The sequence below is a fragment of the Eubalaena glacialis genome, chromosome X, assembly GCF_028564815.1.
Source record: "Eubalaena glacialis isolate mEubGla1 chromosome X, mEubGla1.1.hap2.+ XY, whole genome shotgun sequence".
NCBI classification, from domain to species: domain Eukaryota; kingdom Metazoa; phylum Chordata; class Mammalia; order Artiodactyla; family Balaenidae; genus Eubalaena; species Eubalaena glacialis.
In genome coordinates, this window is record NC_083736.1 from 24861058 (window position 1) to 24880761 (window position 19704).

The 19704-nt window shown below is 36.6% G+C and overlaps 1 pseudogene; it reads left to right on the forward strand.

Moving 5' to 3' along the window:
* Positions 1–12747, forward strand: part of LOC133081732 (dynein light chain 1, cytoplasmic-like) — an 80974-nt pseudogene extending 68227 nt beyond the window's left edge.
* Positions 12748–19704: the final 6957 nt, after the last annotated feature.

Consider the following 19704-nt stretch of genomic DNA (forward strand, 5'->3'; position numbering starts at 1 on the left):
TGAGAATGGCAAAGGAGCTGTAGCAGTATAAGACACTTATAAAACATATGGCTGATACAGAACTGGCTTCCTGAAAAAATAAAGAACTAAAAATCAACAAGAAAAAGCCTGACAACCCAATATAAAACAGGGGATAAAACTGAGCCAGCTCTTTAAACTTCCCTTCCCCAGAAAAGGATGTCCAAGTAGTCTATAAACATATAAAATATGCTCAGTTCATTAGTAATCAACAGAGTGAGAATTAAAATTATGAGATGCCACTAAAATTTAAGAAACATGCACATGAACGCGCACACACACATACACACACACACACACACAAATACCCGATATTGTCAAGGATATAGGCAATGGGAATTCTACTAAGGTATTGATAAGAATATAAATTGTTTAAAGTACTCTGAAATACAGTTTGATATTATCTACCAAAATTGAAGATATTCTTGCCCTATGATTCAGCAATTCTACTCTCACATCTCTACCTAAAAGAAGTGTAGGCACATATATAGCAAGCAACATATACAAAAATATGCTTAGCATCATTATTTGTAATATCTCAAACTGAAAATAATCTCAAACTCATTGAAAAGTAAAATGGATAAATTATGATAAGTCAAACAATGAAATATTATGAAAGATAAACATGGATGAATTAGAACTACATGTATGTTTCCCATAAACATAATGCTGAGAAGAGAAATGTAGAACACTTCTACATTACTCCAAGTAACGTAAAAGATCAGGTACACATAAATCATACTGTTTAAGGACACATTCTAAGGAGGTAAAGCTATAAAGAAAAGCAGGAAATAACTACCATAAAATTCAGATTCTCTTTGGAAGAGAGTTGTAGTGATTATGACAGAGTCTGAATGAGGTTTTTAGGTTGATGGCTTTATTTATTCCTTGATCTTGAGGATCATTGAACAGAAGTTCATTATATGAGAAAGGATTGAGTTGTAAATGCCTGCTTTGTACAGTTTCCTCAATATATATTATAGTTCACAATAAAATGTGATTAAAATGTAAAGTAGTTGGTTAAAACATAATCCTCTAATATTTGGAATTGCTCTAATTATAGGGGAACACTTTTGCCTGAAACAAGGAAGTTATAAATGTATCTGCCAATGACAAGAGGTAGGCCTCAGTGACTGGTGTCTGCAAATTGTGCTCATTGCTGGAAGATTTTGCTCATAATATTGTTTACATTTCACACCACTTAGTTTTGGGCTACCAGAAATGGATGTCTTGGTGACAATAGGAAAGGAGGGTTTAATAAAATTGTGGACAGATTTCTCCCATTGCTCTTCAAGGACAGAAAAACTCAGGAACCCTAGAATATATACTTTAGTGTAAAAGACTGCACAACAGCCTGAGTATGATTTATTTTTTGATGAATTAGTCAGTCTTTTTAAATAGCAAGAATATACCCCTCACACAACCTCTGAGAAAAATAGTAATGCAGATTTAAACACATATGAATCTGAAAGGATTAAATTTCCTTTCAGATCAATCTTGTTTGAGGTCTGCTAATTAGATAAAGATCCAAGAGCTAAAGTTACAACAGTGAAGTTGTTTCCTAAATGAAGGATGAAAACATTTTACAATCATTTGAATATTCATTGTGTATCTCCTGCTAGATATTTTCTAAGAGCACTCACTTAAATAATCTCATTCAGTATTTGTGATCAACAAATGGAACTGGAATTATTTTCCAAACTTTACAGGTGAAGATATTGAAACTCAAAGTGTGTATGTTCTTTAGTGACACACTCAGAAATTGGAATGTTTGGATTTCAAGCACAGTTCTGACCCTGAGATCATTTGTTTTTGTGCCTACCTGCTACTTTTAGATACCATGCTATTGGGGTTTATCAGTCATAGTACAATTAGGAAAAGAGAAGGCATGTCAGGTAGTTCAACAAAGGGAGTTTTATATGAGAAGCTAGTCTCAAATTGTTAGAAGAGCTGAAAAAACAACAGGGAGAGGGCAGATAGCCCAGATTATCAAATACAAAAAACTGCTGCAATTACTACGCTGGAAGGACTATAGCAGGAGCTGATGTTACCAGAGCCCAGGGTCTGAGTTCTTTTACAGGTGCTAGAAACTTGGAGGAGGGCCTGTTTGAGGGGCAGCACAGCTAGCTGCCAAGGAGAATCTGGAAACGTGGAGTGCCCACCTGGCAGGAGCTGAACTCATAAAATGAGCTGCAGGGTTGGAGCTGGTACTGCAGAGGAAAGCGCTGCCTTGTGGGAGCTGCAACCAGAGTTACTATGGACAGTGATAAAGATACCTCAGGAAGGAAAGAGAGAGAGGAAGACATACCTTGGCTTCTTACCCCCAGTCCCCAGCCATTGGTGAAGCCCCAAAAGAACCAATTTGGCAGGGATCTGGGGAATCATCCCTCTTTGGTCTGTGATATAGAGCAGAGCAGAGCACGGGAAAGTGGGGGAGGAGGTGGACCTAAGTGAAGAGGAAAATTATCAAATCCCAAGGCTAGCTTTCTAGCCTACTTCAAATTAACCTGGCCCCAAGAGGAGATGGTAAGTAGAAATTACCTGAATTACCTAAGCAGGCTCATGTTAGAATCATTAATTTAATATATAATATTTATTCTTTGTTCCCCAAGAAAATAAATCATCATGTAAGTTGAATAAATCCACACTTGCCGCTTCAGTTAGAAAGAAGTCTAAATAAGTAGCACTGCACAAAAAGGATAAGAAAGCAAGCTGAAACGTAAGAAGCAAAGAAAGATGCCTGCTATCATATAGGACTGATTAAAAATCATATAGTAGAGGAATGTGGAAAAGTCTAAAAATAAGACTAAGTCTTAGCATTGCCTGTTAGTGCTCATAAGGGACATTGATTTGAATGATAATTCCAATTGCTGGTTTTGCTAATGTCTGAATAGTGCTTTCAGAAATCAATTCTTTTGTTATATAAAGTAGCAGCTTATAATTGGGGGTGGGGAATTCACATTTGAAACAAAAGAATTGATTTCTAATTCTAGGTGGTGGAAAAAATAGATAGCACCAAGAAATTCAAGACAAAAAAGAAAAAGGAAAAAGGAAAAAGAAAAAAGCCATGAAAGACAAATGCAAAAGAAACGGGAAAAATACAGGGGTGGTATTTCATTAGAATACGTAAGGGATACAAAGTTTGTGTTTTCTTTCCTATTCCTTTTTTTGTAGTTATCCAAACTGATAGAATCTAGAAAGAGGGATACCAGGAACATCTGGTATATAATTTTCCTTAAAAGTACCTAGGCAGTGCTACCCAATAGAACTTTATGGGATGATGGAATAGTTATAAATCTGTTCTCTCCAATACAGTAACCACTGACCACATGTGGCTATGAAGCACCTGAAATGTGGCTATTATGACTGAGGAACTAAATTTCAGTTTTGATTTAATTTTAAACAATTTTCACTTAAATTTAAATAGCACATGCAACCAGCAATTACATTTTTGAGGCAGCACAGACCAATGCTATTTTTCAAACTTGATAGAAAGATGTCTTCCTTCCACAGTGAATAACTTCAAGAAGGACAGTTTTGGAGCATTGAGCTAAAAAGGTGATTCCTTCCTACCAATCAGAACAGCTGAATTATCCCTGGTGGGGTCACAGTCAAATTTCCCACATATTCATCTATCCTCTAAATCGATAGTAAACTATTTAGAATTATAGTGCAGACACTTCTAAGGCTAGGATAGGCATTTGTTACCTATTTCATATCTTTCAGTGTCTGCTATGAAACTATGATAAAAAGTGGGGACTAAATAAATATTTTCTGACAGCATTTTGAAGACCTCAGAAAACTCCATTAAGATCTATAGTGGAAAACTGAAAACAAAGCTAAACTAAAATATAGAAATTGCTTTTTCCATTTATTCAATTTCAGCCACTTTTCACCACCTCCACTGCTACAACTTTGGAACCATCCTCTCTTGCCTGGATTATTGCAGTACAATCTCCTAACTGGTCTTCTGTTTTTATCCTTTCCTCCTTACAGTCTCTTCTCAACACTGTGGCCAGTGATGTTTTATGCCGTTTTATTCTCCACAGTCTCTTCTCTTTTTTTTTTTTTTAAATAAATTTATTTATTTATTTACTTAATTTTGGCTGAATTGGGTCTTTGTTGCTGCGCGGACTTCCTCTAGTTGCAGTGAGCGAGGGCTACTCTGTTGAGGTGTGCCGGCTTCTCATTGCGGTGGCTTCTCTTGTTGCAGAGCACTGGCTCTAGGTGCGCGGGCTTCAGTAGTTGTGGCACAGGGGCTCAGTAGTTGTGGCTCGCGGGCTTTAGAGCACAGGCTCAGTAGCTGTGGCGCATGGGCTTAGTTGCTCTGTGGCATGTGCAGTCTTCCGGACCAGGGCTAGAACCTGTGTCCCCTGCATTGGCAGGCGCATTCTTAACCACTGCACCACCAGGGAAGTCCACCAGTGATATTTTACAATAGAAGTTAGACCATATCACTCCTCTAGTCAAAACCCTCTAGTAACTCCATTTTATTCAGAGTCAAAAGTCAAAGTTTACAATGGCCTAGGATGTCCTACATGGTCTGCATCCCGCATTTCTCTGATCTTCTCTTCATTTTTCTCCCCCATTCACTCTGCCCCAGCCACATCGGCTTCTTTGCTGTCACAAACACATAAGGCACCCTCTTCTCTTAGGGCCTTTGTACTAGCCGTTTCCTTTGCCTAGAACATTCTTCCACCAGAGTATTATTTATCTTTCCCATGGCTGTCTTCTTCCTCTCGAGCTTTTGCTCAATTCTCACTTCCCCAAAGATGCTACTCTGACCACTCTATTTAATTCTGCACCTTGTTCTCAGCACCTCCAGCCCTCCTGATTTCCCTAACCTTCTTCTGCTTCGGTTTCCTTTTTCTACAGTACTCATCAGCTTTAACATACTAGAACATTTATTCATTTATTATGTTTATTTTTCACCATCTTCCTTACTCCAGTAGAATGTAAACTCTAGGAAGGCAGCACATTTTGCCTGTTTTGTTCACTGATGAATCCCAAACACCTTGAAAACTGCCTAACACACAATAAGCACTTTACAAAAGTATACTAAATATATTACCAAACGTTTATTAATCAAGATCATATGTCTATGATTTATATATATGAATGTATATGTATGGAATAATTTTAATGAATTAAACTTTTATGAGTAAATATATCTGATTGCTAGTGTAACATGAAATTTGCCATGTCAGAATTTTCTAAATGAAATCATAAAGTTTCTTTAGTAAATGTTACTTTGTTTCAAAGTGTTTTAACGGTGATATAAAATCCTAGATGTGTTCAAGTGGGCTGAGATAATGATATTAAAGAAAATTCTAATTTCCTTGATGCCCAACCCCTTCCGTCTTTAACACTTACGGCGCTTCATTAAAATGCATGTTGTATTTAATTTTCCAGGAAATTTCAGAGCATAAAAGAAGTACATACATTCAAAGCGATTTCCAGTTAAACTAGCTGAAACTTTTAAAATGTTAAGTCCATGTCTTTTAAAATAGAGCCTGTGTCTTTTCTAGATGTGGGGCTGCTCTTGGCATGCTTGCACAGGTCAGTGTGTTCAGAATAGTCAGAATACCTTTATCCTTTGTTTGGTTCTCCTATTTCCTAAACCCTTTATCACATTCTGTACTCTCTCCAAGTTACTGATATTGATTTCAAAGCCCCAAAGCAGACATAGTATTCTCATAACACTTGACCACTGCTGACAGCTGTGGGAGGAAAGCTTGCTGTTTTTAGAGCCTCTGCTGCAGTGTACACATCCCATTTTCATCCCTCCTTTCTTAAAAGAATTATATTACTGACAAATTTAACTTTGAACCCATAAATAATCCTTGGAATATTTTTCTGGCAACTACTTCAAAGCTGGTTATTTCTGATTGTGTAGTCATGGAAATCACGTTTTATCCTTAAAATTATTCTATACTTATCAATGTTAAAATTAGCATTTTTTCTCTCTTTCTACTTGTGAAGGTCAATTTTCCCTCTCATCTTGTTGTCAAAGCTTGTGTTTCCAGTAAAATTTACAGTCTAGTATGAACCATCTCTCTTCCCACATGAGTATAAACCCTTTGAGGACAAGGTTATGTCCCATTCATTTTTGTATTCCCTACAGAATTTAGCACGTAACAGGTACTCCATTCCACCTAACACCAACATAGCCTGGCCCCTCATTATCTCTCACCTGGACTGTAACTTCCTAACTAGTCTCCCCACCTCTGGTTTCTTCATAACTGACCTGGGCTACAGACATAGTAAATTATTTGTAAGTAGCCTGGATATAACCTGTTCTATCTGCCAATACACATGCTACTCCCTCTCACCGAAGTGTCTTTCACCCAAATCTGCCTGGCTCAATCCTGCACATCCTTCCAGCTTCAATTATTATATTACTTCCTCTGCAAAGGCACCTTGGATGCCTCAGAGTGGCACTACAACCTTGAGCTTAAGGGCTCAGACTCTGAAATCAGATGGCTGGGGTTGGTTTATCTTGCCTCGTACTAGTTGAATAACCTTAGGAAGGTTATTTAACCTTTCTGTACCTCAGTTTCCTTAACTGGAAAGTAAGGAAAATAATGGCATCAATTTCATCAGGTTGTTGTAAGGATTAAATAAGTTAATATATAAAAAGAGCTTGGAACAGTACCTGTCTCATAATAAGCAGTAAATGAATGTTAGCTTTTATTATTAGTGCAGTAGATATATTGACATTGCTAGTTTGTTACCACTCTGGTCCCTTAAGCAGAGTTCAGTATATAATTTTACTATCTTTGTTTAACACTGATTTTTAAGTGGAAATGTAACTGACATATAACATATTAGTTTCAAGCATACAACATAATGATTTGATATACGTATATATTGTGAAATGATCACAATAAGTCTACTTAATATTCATCACCACAAGGTTACAAATTTATTTATTTTTCTTGTGATGAGAACTTCTAAGATCTACCCTCTTGGCAACTTTCAAATATGCAATACTGTGTTGTTAACTATAGTCACCATGCTGTACATTACATACCCAGACGTATTTATTTTATAACTGGAAGTTTGTAGTTTTTGACCACTTTCACCCATTTTGCCAGACTCCCACCCCCATTCTGGCAGCCACCAGAGACCAATCTGTTCTCTCTATCTAGGAGTTCAGGGGTTTTTTGTTTGTTTTTTTAACATTAATTTTAAATTATTTTTACCTCCTGACAAAACCATGAGCTGACTGAGGACAGATATTTTTACTCAGTCATCTGCCGGATCTAGCACAGTGCTTAATATTCAAAAGAGCACAATACATATTTTTGGAATAACTTAACAAGCAATCTGAATTATCTTTTTAATGAAACCATCAACATCTAATGATTAGTTCCTAATACCTGACCAAGGAATGCGTGATAATTTTAAAGTATCACGCTTAAAAAGCTGTGTTGATAGTCATCTTTCATCAGCGTCAGGAGCTATGCCAGTCACTGTACTGAATATAATGTTTTCTTCTAAACCAACCCTATGAAATAGATTCTATTAAGACATGAGAAAGCTGAGACACAGAAGACTCAAGTAATTTTTTCCTTAGCATAAAGGAATTCAAGAATATAACACTTTGTTTCCTGCCAATTCAACATTCATTCACTGGCCGTTCTACTTCCATGTTTAACACTCACAGGAAAAATAAAATGCTTCAATCATCAATGTTTCATATTGAAAGCGACACTTTTAAAGTATTATTTCAGTACTTCTGGACAATAGTCAACACCTGATGTATGCAAGCAACTTCTACTAATGTCAATAGAAACACAGGGTGTTTGAGATATTTTATTTTCCTAATGAACTATGTTGCATGAAAACCCTAACGCTGAAATGAGTAACTTTAGATAGCTGGGGCCTTATAACTCATCTAAGTTATAATGGACTCATCTGGTCCATTTTCCATGTTTAGAAACAACATGTTCCTCTGACCTTAAAGATTTTATTTTATAATGATAATTCATTATTAACCCCATTTTAATTATAACCTAAAATCTACTACTATTATATTTTAAATTAATAACTCACATTTAGCTATTAGTAAATTATCTCAAATTGATCCAAAAATATAAGAATAGAAAAACAGTGTGTTTATTCATTCATTCATTCATGTGACTCTGGAAAATCAGACATGTATCCTGCTGAACCTGAAGGAGGAAGCATGTAGCCCCAGGAGGTGCTGGCAGCTTTATTCGTCCAAAGGTTAAGGACGAGGAACTGATCAAAACAGAGAAACCAGCTATACTGGGTGGGCTGAATGCACCTAAAACCACTTCTGTAAAATTAAACAGAGGCTCTTCATTTTCTGAGCAGCCAAAAATGACAAATGACAAATGTACATTCTACAAGGTCCCTTTCACAATGTTTGAAACTGAAGGCAATCAGAATATTCGGCCCCTAAATATGCCACTTTGGCATAAGGATTATTTTGAGCTGAAGGCAATTGAGAGTCAACAAACACAGGAAGAGTTCTCTCCCCTTTCCTTATCTTCCTAAAAGCTGGGTATGAATTTCCCTTTGAGGATAATGCTCCCTCTTCCAGCCCCAGTACCAGGGAGACAAGAGGAACTCTTATCATCAAAGACTGGGGTTGACACCAAGATGAGTTTGCATAAACAGACCTTACAAAAATAGCCTTTATCTTCCGTTATTTCCCCCATATATTTCTTAATTACTTTCCCATAATTTATCACCCCTTGAAGCCTAACCCTCTTTCCTTTGTTAAAAGTTATATAAGCCCCCAAGTCCAACTGCTTCTTTGAGTTTCACTTCTTTTCTCTAAACTCCTGTGCATGTAAATATTCATAAAAATTGTGTGCCTTTTCTCCTGTTAATCTGTCTTTTATTAGTTTAATTCGAAGGGCCACAGGTTCAGAACCTGAAAGAGTAGAGGAAAGGTTTTTCCTCCCTAACAAGACAAAGTTAGAGTCTTACCTAAAGCTGTGGCTGTGGTTTTTTTGGTCGTTGTTGTTTTTTGTACAGTGTGATTACATGGTTTATTGGATTAACCTTTTGATTTAAGCCAGTTTGTTTCAAATTAATCTGTTGCTTTTGCCCTAAAGAGTTCTTATTAGTACTTAGGGCTTCTAAATTTTCTCCATTGTGGGGTCCCTATTCCAGGAATATAAAGAGCTCTATAGCTTAACTTTGAGGAGTGAAACCCTACTTCTGATATTCTAGTAAGGTTATTATTACCCAGCTATATATTGTTACCCAAATTATCTGCTTGACTGGACCTCTCCATGTCACTATCTGGGTTTTCCATTAGCATGTTCTTTCCATCTTTGAGCATACCACCCAGGACCAACACACAACTACAGGCGGCACCATTCACAATAAGCATCCATTTCAAGCCATGAAGTACATAGCATATGGGACTGGTTGAACATGGCAATCCTGACCCCACCCCTTATTATTTGACCATTACTTGGGTTATTTTTACCCTGGCTTTTTTTCAGAAATTATTTCATGTAGCTTAAAAAATCTATACAATTAAATTCAAAATTTTTAAAAATTTAAACTTTTATTTACAAGTGTACCCAAATTTTAAAGAAAAAATGATTAGCTCAAAAAATAGAGGCATCCTATTGTTCTCAGCTTTCTAGTAGCCAATCTGCAAGGGGGAAGTGGCCATTTACCCAGGTAACATTGTCCACGCATTAAAAACAAAACAATTGGGCTTCCCTGGTGGCGCAGTGGTTGGGAATCTGCCTGCCAATGCAGGGGACACGGGTTCGAGCCCTGGTCTGGGAAGATCCCACATGCCACGGAGCGACTAAGCCCGTGAGCCACAACTACTGAGCCTGCGCGTCTGGAGCCAGTGCTCCGCAACGAGAGAGGCCGCGATGGTGAGAGGCCCGCGCACCGCGATGAAGAGTGGCCCCCGCTCGCTGCAACTGGAGAAAGCCCTCGCACAGAAATGAAGACCCAACACAGCCAAAATAAAATAAAATAAATATAAATAAATAAATTTTTAAAAAAAGTATATCTTTAAAAAACACAAAAAACAAAACAATTTCTTATGTGAAACAAAACTACTCATGGAACTCAAACTAGACATGATATCCCCAATGTTGGTTCAGATTCTGGGAGAAGCAGACACGAAGACAGGATTAAATAAGGCAGAGATTTATTGGGAGAAATGGCTACGGAAAGGGGGGAGGGTACTGAAAGAAGTTTGGGGAGCCATCAGACCACTATGCAATTTGGACCCCTGTGGAAGACAGCTGGAAGGAAGGTTGGGTAGGAAAAGTCTTAGACTGCAGTACAGTTTTAAGAAAGTTTCAGTATGGTTGATGGGGAGTCCTTGAGCCAAAGTTGCTCGTTAGAAAAGTCCTATACCTTGCAGGAATACCCCTACTCTAGTATCCCTGCTGCACACCATCATTGGCTAGAAGCAACCTGTGGGAAGTGCTGTGATGGATTCAGAGCTCAACAGCTGAGGCTATTGATCAATTATGCCCCACAGTAGGAGATTTGTGAGCAACATTTTCATGGCTGCCATACCCCCACCCTCATTTCTATGAGTCTGAAAAGGTGATGACTACTAAATGTAAATGATTTACTTGAACCAAGTCTGAAACTTTATGTACCTTGGAAACTGATACTTCCCAATTATTTTAACCTTTATGACCAGCTGGATTTGCCCTTACTCAACTTATACTGGCAATGAGTTTTATAAGTCCTGAAATATGAGAATCCATGCCCCATGGAACTGGCATTCTAGTGAAGGTTATAGACATGTCAGCAATGAAATATAATACAAGGTGAAAGGAAATGCCTGTTTAATAAAGGTATAAACAATGTATTGTGGAGGGGCAGGGAGGAATGGGAGGTTTCACAAAGCTGGTATTTCATAAGGGACTTCACAGATGAGTAGTGTTCCAAAGCAGATTACCTGAAAGTAACTCAACTAATATGCATTTATTGTTTGAAGTAATGAGAACTAATGAGTTAATGTAGATCTGTAGTTCTCAAGCTTTAGTGCACATCAGAATCGTATGGAGGGCTGGTTAAAACACAGATTACTGAATCCACCCCCACCCACAGAGTTTCTGAATCAGTAGGTCTGGGAATAGAGCCTGAGAATTTGTATTTCTAACAAGTTCCCAGGTGCTGCTGACGTTGTTGCTCTGGGCAGCACACTTGGAGAACCAAGCAAGTAATACAAGAATAGTGGTGTTTTAGAATATGAGTTAATGAATATGAGAAGTACTCATATGCGTAATGAGTAGGCACTCTCATACTTCTCTCCCTTTAATTAACCTAGAACATGTTATCCATCACAGGATTATTATCAAGAGCACAGGAGCTTTGGAACTGAGCAAGCCTGGGTTCAAGATAGGAATTCTTGGGCTTCGATTTTTTTGTTTGATTGTTTTCTGTTCTTTTGGATTCATTACCTCCCACACCCCCAGGCACTGGCAATCACCCATCAGTTTCTGTCCCTAGAGTTTTACCTTTCCCAGAATGTTATACAAATGGATCAATATAGTGTGTAGATTTTGGGGTCTGGTTTCTTTCACTTGCCAACATGCATTTGACATTTATCCGTGTTCTTACAAATATCAGTATTTCATTCATTTGTATTGCTGAGTAGTATCCCATTGTATGCACACACCACACTGTCTATCCATTCATCAGCTGAAGGACATTTTCATCATTTCCAAATTTTGGCATTATGAGTAAAGCTTCTGGAAATATAATCATTTCACTTAGGTAAATATCTAAGAGTGAAGTTTCTACGTCACGTGGCAAGTGTATGTTTAACTTTATAAGAAACTGCCAAACTGTTTTCAAACGTGGCTGTACCATTTTGCATTTCCACAGTGATACATGAGAATTCCAGTTTCTCCACATCTTTGCCAGCATTTAATATTGTCAGCTTATTATTATTTTTTAATTTAAGCCACTCAAATAAGTATATGGTGGTATTTCGTTGTCGCTTTAAGCTTCCCTAATGATTAATGATGTTAGTATCTATTCATGTGCATATTTGCAATCCATATACTTTCTTTGGTGAAATTTTGCTTTGGTGTTTCTAGTATAGATAACTTACAACACTCTACTCTCAAGTAATATATCACTTCACCTATAGTAGAAGAACCTTTAAATAGTACAATTTATTTACTTTCTCCTGGCCCCTGTGTTATTGTCATACAGTTTATTTTTACATCTGTTGTAAATACCACAATACATTGTTATTATTTTTTATTTAAGCATTCAATTATCTTTTAGTGTAATTTAGAACATAAGAAAACACCATTTTGTATTTACTCACATATTCCCGAATTCTGGTGTTATTTGGTCTTTTGTATAGATACAGATTTTTATGTGGTATCATTTCCTTTTACCCAAAGATCTTCCTTTAAAATTGTATGTCTGGCCAGCCCCTACCCCAGCAGACTGGATGCAGTCAGCCTGCCCCTACTTCACTGCAACCAAAATGCTGTGATCAAAAATGCTATGTCAGAGGAAATGCAACAGGACTTGGTGGACTGTGCTACTCAGGCATTGGAGAAATATAACATAGAGACGGATATAGCAGCCTATATTAAGAAGGAGTTTGAAAAGAAGCACAATCCCACCTGGCACTGAATCGTGGGGAAGAACTTCAGTAATTACATGACACATTAAACCAAATACCTCATCTACTTCTACCTGGGCCAAGTGGTCATTCTTCTGTTCAAATCTGGTTAAAAGCACAGACTGTCCCACACACCCAGTGATACATCCAAAAACAAGGACTACAGCCTAAATTCCAAACACCAGACTTAAATCTTCAGCCTTGCCTAAGGCAACACCTCGATCTTTGAACATTTTTTGTGTTGTTTTATACAAGGCATTCTCTGTACTAATTTGTTGTGGTTCTAAAACAATTAATAAAACAACTTACATTTGTATATATGTTCTATTCCTTACCTCTCTGCCACATATTTTCCCTCCTCATAGTCTATTTTTTTCAAAAAAAAATAGATACATCTGTTTGAGAAATGTGTGTTTTAAAATAAATAAATACAAATAAAATTGCATGTTGGCTAGTGATGATTTTGCTTTTTGTATGTTTGAATAAATATTTCACTTTTATTACTGAAATATATTTTTACTGGCTGTATCATTCAAGGTTGATGTTATTTTCTTTCAGTACTTTAAAGATACTGTTCCACTGTCTCCTGATTCATACTGTTTCCAAAACAATAGTCTGCTATAATTCTTATATTTGTTTCTTTCTGCAAAATGTGTTCCCCCCTCTTTGTCACTGGTTTTAAGCAATTTGATTATGATGAGTCTTGGTGAAGTTTTCTTCATTTTTTTTCCTTGGGGTTTGATCCTTTTAAACTTGTTTTTAAGCTTTGTTAAGCAGGACCAGAGAAGCCTTTGGTCTAGGTCTCATCTTGCCCCTTAAGTGAGCCAATATCCTTCTGAATAGTCTACCTGATACCTCGCATATTATAATTTTTCTACTCAGGCTGGTGAGAACACCAATAATTTCTGTTTCACTTAAGCCTGGAGATTTTTCTGCCTGCTTCTTTCAGGTTATTCGTCCCTTGGCTTCAGGTAGCTTCCTCACATGAAAGTTCTGATACTCAGATGAAGACTCAGTGGAGGGGGGGTTGGTCCTTCTGCAGATCTTCAGAGCTTTCTCTCACTGCAACTCTCTCTTCTCCTTTACTCTGCCCTGTGAACTCCTTACCCTGATGTTCCCAAATTCCCAAGTCCATCTCTTCAACTCAGGTACACTGCTGGGCTCACCCTGACTTTCACCACCCTGTGTTCTGGTCTGAAAACTCTCTCTAGGTATTACACTGAGTGATCATAGGACTCACTTCATTTGTTTCCTTTCTTTCAGAGATCATTGCTCTACACATGTGTGATGAGAAATATATTTCCCATTTCAAACAATGGGAAATCAGCTCCAACTTAGCATTTCTGCTTAGAACTTTTCATTTCAGGAATGTATTACTGATGTTAAGTGGGAGATATCTGTATTATGTACTAGAAGAAAGGGCTGTAAGGATCCAGAGCCTTATTAAGGCAAGAGATCTAGGCATTATTAACAATTGTGCTGCTAGCTCTCAACACGAATTTTGTGGGAAATTGTACTCTTTCCCCTTTTTTTCCAAACAATTATTTTAAAGGTATTTTTAAGTTTGTTGTTTGTTTGTTTTAAAAGGGCTATTCTTATTTTTGTTTTCTCTTTTGCTTTGAGGAAAAGGTCAAGGTAATCTGAGCTGGTGCTGGAGAGACGAGAAACCAAGAGAAACTGGCAAGAATCCAAGTAACTTTTGGTAAATTTTAGCAGTTTTGTAAAAATACATATAATATTAGTGCTTACATATACATATAATATAGTTACAATTTTAAAGCTATTAAAATTATTAATAAATTGAAAAGAGTATGACATGATGTTCTATGTTATTTTTCTGGAAGCAATAAGATGACAGTAATTAAAATACTTCTCATGACTGTATTACTTTCCATGAGGTTATTCCTTACTTTCCCTATTAAACTGTGAGTGCACATTGAGTTACTGGTGTTTAACTTTTGTGTCTCATGCAACACCTAATATATGAAGCACTCAATATTTTTTTATTTGGCTGAACGACTGATTTGACTATGAATAAACTGATTAGGAAATCTCTAGCTCCTCAATGACCAACTGACCGATTTAGTGTTCCAAAAATTCTTCTTTCTCTAAAAGGATTATATTCTCCTGAGTTTTTAATTCCATAAAAACATTTCAACTCCCATTCTTAGGTCTTTGTACTTAATAACGTTGTCTCTGTCCGGAGCACTCATACAACCCCTGTCCATCTGCTAAGATACCTCACTACTTTTCTACCTGACACCTGATCAGTGTCTCCTCCTCTGAGAAACCTTCACTATATCTAAAATATCACTCATCACATGCTGACCCAAGAATCTGCTTTTCTTTGAGAGCTATCTGGGAATATGATATGTTCTTATATATATGTGTCTGTATAGTATATACCTTATATTTGTGAGATGTACACATACACACACACATTTGTCATTTGTTTCTCCCACTAGAATGTAAGCTCCTTGACAGTAGCAACAGTTTTTGATGACCACTTTATCCCCAGGGTACAGAAGAGTGAGACACAGAGGAGACATTCAGTTAGTATTTGTCAAGTGAATGAATAGATGAGGTAAGAAGTGGATGATACACTTCGTTACCAGAAGCTTCATCATCAATTCTTTTAGTAATACAGGACACATCTGCTTTCAGTGATAAGGCAGGCTAACTCCTCTGAAAAACTGCCTGTTACAAATCACCTAGATATGCTGGATAAACATGACCAACCGGTATTTAATTACATAGTTGAGCTTTCAGGAAGCTAAGGGAAGTCATCAGGAGCCATACAGAAATGAAGAGGAAGCTACGAATCAAATGATTTAATGAAGCTGAAACTATGCTCTTTGTATTTGGGAAATTCTGTGCCTTTCTCAGTATCCAAGACACTTGCACCTCCATAGCTGGTTGAAGGAGAGGGAGACAAGTCCTTTGCTCCTAGCAAGGAGTGGAACAGGGAACAGGCAAAGGTGGAACAAGAAAAACCCCAGACCAAGCCAAGATCTTCACCTTCAGTGAAAGGATGAATTAGACAAAAAAAACAACCTCCTGTCAAGGGCCAATGACAAGTAAAATTACCTATCTAGGCTTGGGTTCTGGGAAGGAAATTTTAAAATGGTTTCACTGAGATTTCACAACTTCATTCCTGCCCTCGCTTATGATATGAGTTCCTATTTTTGCTACCCACATAGTCTGTAAAACTTCATGCCACAAAATTAAAGACATTCTGAGTTGGTAGTAATTTGGGCCACCTCACACAGGTAAAATGCATCGCCTTTCTGGAAGAAGGTAACCTCAAAAAAGGACTCACCAGCTGTCCTTATATAAAATTCCATGAATTGAAGCTCCGAATAAGCAAAAGTGAGGAGGGAAGAAAAGGACAGATTTTGATGACCAAGAAATTGAGATATTAAAATTATCAGATAAAGATGATAAAATAAGTATGTGTAAAATGTTTAAAGAAATAAAAATGACTGAGAACTTTCTTAAGATGATTATCACATTTGGGAAAAACAACATAAAAATATACAAAATAATATTCTATATTGTTTAGGGATATATAAATATGGGAATAAGAAAATGAAAAACATTATTATAAGCACTAAATTCAGGATAATGATACCTCTGCAAAGCAATAGAGTCAGGAAGAAGACAGAGTAATGTAATCTCAGATAATATCTTGACATGGCATAATCTGTATTTTAGAAGAACCGATTTCAAAGGCCAGTAGTAGTATTTCCCAGTTAATCAGGTATAATTTAAAAACTTATCTGTGATACACTTTTAGAATTGCATTCAGTTATTAGGATATTTAGATCATGGACAAAAATACACAAACTTTTCTAAAAGAGGAGTTTAGAATTGCACAATGATTGGAGTTATAATTTTTACAAACTCCTTCTCAGTTGATTGGACACAGTACTGTTGTTATGGGTCTCGGGTATTCAAGACAGTTACCATATCCTTTCCCACAGCCCCATCCTCACACACACCTGCATTTTAGGATCATTAATGATATACAGGTAGAAAAATATGGACAAAGCACAACTGAGTGGTATAATAATGATACTAGGTAAGATTTATGTTAACCTAGAATTGGTCAGGATCTACAAATTAAAATGTTTCTATTAGAGCTAGTTTAGTATTTCATGCATATTTGACTTGAAGATAGAATAAAAATAAGATTTACTGGGTGGCAGATGGGTTAGTATATCAGCTCATATGGGAACCAAGGTTCTCAAACACGGCTATACATTAACATCATTTGGCAAAGTTTAAAACGTACTGATACCCGGGCCTCAGCCCCAGAGAATCTGACTGGATTGGTTTAGGGTAGAGTCTAGGCAATGATATTGGTTAAAAATTTCCCATATGACTCTAATGTGCAACCAGGAATTGAGGCCCACTTTCTTTGAGCAAAATGGCATGGACATGGCAAGTGTGTCTCCATGAAACCCTGAGAATGAAATTGCAGTTTCAGGATCAATTTAGCACTCTGAGTGGTCACTGTCAACTGCTCTGATTAGCCTGGAAATGGTTTGAAACCTATTTGTTAACCCTGCCTGAGAACTGCAGGAATGCTTTTAGATTGAGGTAAGAAAATTAGGAATATTGGAAGATTCTTATCCCTATATATTCAGGTGCCTAGAATCACCATAAGTATTTTCCTGATACAAATAACGTGAATATTAGGACTAAAAGTAGACATTTTAATGTCAGATAGTTATTTTAATTTCAGAAATCCTAGAAGTACGGTTTTCTAAGAACCTAATTTTGACAGTAGTGTTGGATACCTTTTTAAAAATTAAAATGTCTATTAGGTCCTATTTTTTCTTTTCTCCTATTTCCAAGCCCCTTCATAATCCTTACCAAATGCTTTGCTCTTTAATGTCTAATAATTTTTAACAGTTAGATGAAGTTTATAAAATGCCCTGTTCTAATACTAGTTTCTGAGAGTGAATTCCCAAGTTAAATTCCTGTCCATAATAAAAATAATAACTTTATGTATTGAGTGATTATGATGTGACAGACATAACCACTGAATATGTATTATCCCATTTAATCTTTATGATATTATAATTATTTGCCTTTACAAATAAGAAAAAATAGACTCTAACTTACATGAGATCACACAGCATGACTCTGAATCTCCTGAGTCTAACCATTTTGATATATGAACACTTTTTTTTTTTTAATTATTTATTTATTTATTTATTTATTTATGGCTGTGTTGGGTCTTCGTTTCTGTGCGAGGGCTTTCTCTAGTTGCAGCAAGTGGGGGCCACTCTTCATCGCGGTGCGCGGGCCTCTCACCATCGCGGCCTCTCTTGTTGCGGAGCACAGGCTCCAGACGCGCAGGCTCAGTAATTGTGGCTCACGGGCCTAGTTGCTCCGCGGCATGTGGGATCTTCCCAGACCAGGGCTCGAACCCGTGTCCCCTGCATTGGCAGGCAGATTCTCAACCACTGCGCCACCAGGGAAGCCCAACACTTTTAAGTTGGTTTTGCAATCTAGCTATGTAATGTAAACATAGATTCATTGATTCTCTAATTACCTAATTACTACAATTCATTTTATTAATTCTCTCAATAATATTTATTGAGTGCCTACTATATGCTAGGCACTTATTGAGCTCTGGATATACGGTTGTGGACAAAAGAGATGAAGTCCCTGCCCTCATGGACCTGTAGAAAGTGAAGTTTCAAGGCAAAGCAACTTGATTAGATGTGTCCAGTCATGTGCAAATGAATCAAAAAGAGAAACAGGTATCAGCTTCTAAGATCCACCAATTAGTTGCTAGGCCATTTTGTCAATTTCAACAACCTGAGAGCATTGCATTATTCCACCACTCAGTCATGCATCAGCAGGGATGAGGATAGAATATGTAGTTATATGGAATTATGAGAACCTGGCATACTATAATTATTTCAGAGCAAAGTGATTCAAAAAATAGAACCATTGAAACCTTGGGTAAAAGAAACAAAATCAAGGACAAAAATCTCATCCGATTTAAAGGTTAAAAGAAAACACAGGGACAAAAGATTTTCAAATTGCTTACAACTTTTTTTAGAACTTTAGTTTTGTTCATCTAAATTGATCAAAGTTACTCTGAAGTGACAGTGATATAAATTGTATACATATCTCTAATGTCAGAAAACAGAGACACAACTAAGCTGGCATGCAGACTGAGCATATGTTTAACTTAGGATGTAAAATTTTTCTAGATGACCACAATCTGAAGAATTCTAAACAGATAGGCTTTAATTTTAGATTATTTGGGAGAGAACCTAATCATTTAGAAATAATTTTGTTGCAAATATGCATTTCTCTAGTTTTAATAATAACAAAAAACACATTCATATAATAGTTGCCAGGATAACTGAATCCTTTGTCTACTTCAATATGGCAATTCCTATTGGCTCATTTTGTTGTAAAATATTTTGTAAGTCATGGAAGCAAATCCAGGAAGAAGGCAAGAAATAACACAAAATGTATCACCTTGATTCATATATTTATAAACACTCCTCCTAGGGGAAATACATTGCTGTAATAAAATACTTTGAAAGACATTACATCTGCAGTAGGAATAATTCATGAATACAGTTACACACTTAGGTGGGAAAGACTGTGACATATACTGTAATCTTATATTTTTCTCATCAAATGAAGATCTAAATATTTATGAATGAGGATTTTTTCAGCATCTGCTAGTAAATGTGCACCCTAATACATTTTTATTCCTAAAAATTGGAAGAAAAATATTTTAAAAATCTTAGGTAACATTTCTGCAGAGTGAGATCAATTCATTGATACATTAGTCTACGAAGCAAAGTAATCATGCATTATTCAAAGAATTTAGCCACATTCTAAGAGACTTATGTCTCCTCTGGGTTTACATATAAATAACATGATTTATTTTTTAGAGTAGTCTGGAAATAAAATTTAAAAGGGTCAATCTTCATTTTAGTAGCTGGAAAGCAGTAATTTCCAGATATTCATTTGTTCCTAGAAGAATGTACTGATTACATATTTCGACCCAAACACAGAGTGACAATGTGATG